Here is a 5,000-nt window from a genome sequence, read left to right on the forward strand (position 1 = left end):
CATAAAGAGCAGTGCTGTTAGCGCTCTCTCCCAACGACTGATGGGCCAGTATAACACCATCCTCAACATCCTTTCATCTTGCACTTCTATGTCTGATTTCTCTCTCTCTCTCTCTCACCCCCTCCCTCTCTCTCTTTCTCTTTCTCTCTTTTTCTTACTCCGTCTCTCCCTAGGTGTACATTTTGTGCAGTGGGGTTCCTCTGATGTATTCGGAGCCATTTGTCGTCTCTGAACCTGAGGGTGTGATTTTTTTCACTATGCTTTTTTTTTCTCCTTTTCCCTCAGTGAATTTATAAGCATTTCCCCGACTAAACTAATGTGGCTTTTCGGTGTGCCGTTCCTCGGCGAAAATGTGCCCGGCGTTATTGTGCAAGCGTCCCAGATTGAAATATCTGACGCCTGAAATATTGACTTTAATATCTCATTTGAAAAATTCATGAAACCTTTGATGTTAAATCCATACTCAATTTAGCAAAATGCCACTAAAATATGCAGAAGGGGATGGTGTGTGTGTGTGCGTGTGTGCGTGTGTGTGTGTGTGTGTGTGTGTGTGTGTGTTTGAATGCGTGTGGCGGGGGAGAGAGAAAGCATTATTGTCTGTCTGTGTTTCTGCAGAGAAATTACATTTTATGGCTCCAGCACTGATCTTCCTAGTGTTTTCTTTATTTTTTCATTTATTTATATATTTATGTTGTCATTGTGGAGTGTGTGTTTGTGGAGGGGTGGGGGTGGGGGGAGCGGGGGAAATAGAAGGGACCCATTAGACGCAAAATGAAAAGAGCTATTGATTGGTCTCTTATTCCCTCTCTCTTTGCCTCATTTCCTAAATGCATGGTAATAAGGGCTTAGCCGTGGCGGCTAACAAAAAGCCTTAATGAATGGAACTTTAAAGAATTAGTGTGAGTGCGCATGATGATGATTCACAGATGTTACTGTCAGGAGACGCGGCCGCATTCTGTGTTGTTGTTTTCGCTGCCGATTGCATCCTCATTTATCAAAACCCATTCCCTAATAGCATTATAATGCAATCACCACAATATATAATGATTTCCATTTATAATTTTGTATTTAAGGATGCAAGGAAGGAGGGGAAAAAAAAGAAAGAAAACACGCAGCACTTGTCGACAGTGGCACAGATGGAAGTGTGGGGGAGTTGCGTTTTTAAGAGGCATCATATTAGAATTAGATTTCTTGAAGCTAATTATGATCAAAAGCGGCCTTTTAAAACCAGTTGGAGGTTATGACAGGTAGAAAAAAGCGGGCTTTTAGCAAATGGATTTCTGTTGAGTGGAGTGCGTCTGAGAGAGGATGAGAGAGGGAGAGAGAGGGAGAGAGAGAGCAGAGAGTGTGAGAGAGTGGAGAGAAAAATAAAAAGACAGGCGAATGTTGTGAAATCCACTTGCGTGCTAATAGAGTCGCATTTGCCTTTGGTAATTTGTAAGCACTTTACCCTGGCCTATCGATCAAACCGGAGGAGGAGAGGGAGGAGGGAGGAGGGAGGAGGGAGACGGGGGAGGGAAAAAGAAAACAGTAAACTGCATTAACATCTAGCGAGTGCCCAAGCCCTCATCTCCTCCTTTCATTCTCTCCCTCCTTCCACTCCTCTCGCTCTCCATTTCTCTCTCTCACACACACGCGGCTGTAATGGTGTTGTTCCACAGCCATAATCGCTCAGATTAGGTGTAGAGGCGGATAGTCATTCTGCCTCTCTCTCTCTCTCTCTCTCTCCCTCTCTCTCTCTCTCTCCACCCCCCCCCTCTCTCTCTCTCTGTGAGGAAAAAAGAGCGATATTCTCCCCAGCAGACAGTCCCCTCCTTTGTGCTTCTACTTCATTTGCGGAGGACTCCATGACAGGAGGGCATTGTCGGGCAGCAGGGTGTGGCCCCGGCTCTTTGATTAAATGTCATTCCTCGGGAGATTCCGATCAAAGCCAAACACAAGGCCATCCGCTCTGTCTGTTCAAACAGGAAAAGATGTGTGTGTGTGTGTGTGTGTGTGTGTGTGTGCGCGTGCGCGTGCGTGCATGTGTGTGTGTGTGTGTGTGTGTGTGTGTGCATGCATGTGTGTTTTCCTTTTTTTTCAGTGTGGTCTCAGATGTGACTGAGGTGGTCATGTAATCTCATGCTGATATTCCTGCAGAGTAATTCCCCTTCACCTGTGGGAGGGGTTGCCTGAGCTCTTGGGCATGCTCACCAGTTAGCATGTGGTCTGCTTTCGTGTGCGGACTTAATTCATGAGCTACGCTTGCGATCCCAATTCAAACTAATAAATGAGTTCTGTCTGTTTATTGACGTGTGTGCCTGTCTGTGTGTGTGTGTGTGTGTGTGTGTGTGTGTGTGTGTGTGTGTGTGTGTGTGTGTGTGTGTGTGCATGGATACTTATGCACACGTGTTAGTCTGTACACATGAAACAGAGATGCTTAAAAAAATTCAGGCCATATCCACACAGTCTCAGGGTTTTCTGATTGCAACACCAGGCATTTCTTCCACTATCCAGTCCTCCCGTATAGCCCATCAACATGTCAGTTGCAGCTGTCACTAAATCATAAGCCATTAGCCTGGCTCCATTAGGCTGAGATGACCGTAGATCTCATCTCGCCTCTGTTTGCCTTGGCGGAGGGTACCTGGCCACTCTCTTGAATGGCCATGTCTGTGTCCAGTTCTTTTCATAAAACCAACCCCCTTCTTTTCCCATGTTCTCTTGGCGAACCTGATAGAGTAAAGCATACAGTACTACATTAGCACGATGCCATTGTATAATGTAAAACGCTTTAATGTATTGTATGCTGTATTTCATATGCCCTTTAACATACCCTTTGAAAACTGGAAAGAGGAAAAGAAAACATTATGGCCTTCATTCTCTGAGTTGATGAAGTTTTGCAGAGACGGCAGTAGAAAAGAAAGGTTAACCTTGGTTTTCCCTGAGTGGTATTTTTGCTCTAACCACCATTTGCACCTAAACTGCTGCTTGCTGTTTTTAGAGAGCGATACATTACAGATGGTAGAGTGAGACTGGAGTCGAGAGCTTGCGGACTTGCAGATTTGTTCTGCCATATCTCATGGGGTTACATTCATCACATACCTGTGTGTTTGTGTGTGAGAGAGTGGGAGTGTGAAAGAGAGGATGTGTGAGTGTACAGTATATGTGTGTGTGTGTGTGTGTGTGTGTGTGTTTCCTTTATCCATCTAACTGTGGTTGTAAGGACATTTTTCTGCAGACTTTTAGGGACAGCAATCACACGTGACACATACTGTGCTTCTGCTGTTCCTTGTGCATGGACATACACAACATACACAAACATGCTCTGACATCATCTGGACTGATTGCAGTGACCCAGCACCAATGTCACAGGACGAATCACAGGACAAACACAGACAATTAGTGTGCATGTCTGTGTGCATGTGCGTGTGTGTGTGTGTGTCTGTGTTTGTGAGTGTGTGCAAGAATGAGAGGGAGACAGAAAGATGGTGTGTGTCTGTGTGTGTGTGTGTGTGTGTGTGTGTGTGTGTGTGTGTGTGTGTGTGTGTGTCTGTGTGTGTGTGTGTGTGTGTGTGTGTCTGTGTCTGTGTCTCTCTCTCTCTCTCTCTCTCTCTCTCTCTCTCTCTCTCTCTGTGTGTGTGTGTGTGTGTGTCGTTAGGACCAGTTATGCTTTGGGGCACTCATCTTGCTGAGGCATGAATCCTGCACCAATTAGTCATAGCCCAGAGCACTGTTACTGATGCTATGCAGAGAGGAGAAGGAGAGAGTGTGAACGAGAGAGAGAGAGGGAGAGAGAGAGAGAGAGAGAGAGAGGGAACAATTTCTGCATTACCTCCATTCCATTCCTGTCCTTCTCTCCTCACTATCCCGCCATCCATCTACCCCCCTCCACCTGTCTCTCACTTTTGGATATTCAGCCAGTTTTCTCTGAGCGTCCAACTTTCAGAGCGGACCTCGTTTCATTCCGGGTGAGGTGTTGGGACACACAGACTGCTGATGTCTGGTTCTCTGAGGTATTGGACGTGGACTTTGGACAGCGTTTTCATTTTTGCACCCAACCGGAGCCCATAATGAGAAAAAGTCCATCTGCGGACTAATTCTGGGTCCCTCAGTCGGTAGAAATAATTCAAAGGTATCTCACACAGACATGCGGGGACTCAAAATGAGTTTTAGTCTCAGGGACCTCCTTCCACAGGCTTTAGGTGATGACAAGGTGGTATGGTGGCTGAGTAAGGACAGCTTTTCCAGGCAATGTATTAAATTTAGTCTTTGAGCAAACAGTATGTTCTACTTGATGAATGTCAGTGTTTAACATCATGATCCACTTAAAACCGTAATGTATGTTCAGAACTTTTAAAAAGTATTCCATCCCCTTCAGTTCAGCAAAAACTTTCTGATGTGGTTAAACATTAATATTGGTCCAGTGTTGCTGGTTTGCCAATGTCTCAGTTGATATTTTCTGTCGGATTAGGATGCTATATAAAAGATAATAAATGAGCCACCTCTGAGGGCACAGGCATGTCTGTTTGCATTTATACGTAGGTTTCCTGTGTGTGAGTGTGCGTGTGTCCGTGTGCACAAACAGATGAACACACAGACAGGGTGGATGCATGGACATTTTATATGATTTTAATACATCTGGTTCTTGTTTTGTGAAAGCATTTATCAAAAGATTTGGAAAGGTACATCAAGCAATCCAAATATTAACACCAAACTAAGGTTATCTTAGCATGGTCTCCTTGACTCAGAAATACCTGCACTTCATTAACTCTTCCTTTTCAAGTAACATGTTAATTTTGGCTCCTTTCTGCCTCAGAATTTTTATTGTCTCATTTGCGATGGGCCCCATTCATTTCAAATTACCTCCAGCCAAAGAGATTTGCATAATTAACATTTTGAAATGAAGCACTTTTTTGAACACAGCATAGCCCTACCACCAAAGTGACTCTGTTGAAACAAGAAACCTCTGAAATATTCTCTCTGTCTCTCTCTTTCACGCTCTCTCTCTCTCACTCTGCACC

Source organism: Sardina pilchardus, chromosome 15, assembly GCF_963854185.1.
Source record: "Sardina pilchardus chromosome 15, fSarPil1.1, whole genome shotgun sequence".
NCBI lineage: Eukaryota > Metazoa > Chordata > Actinopteri > Clupeiformes > Clupeidae > Sardina > Sardina pilchardus.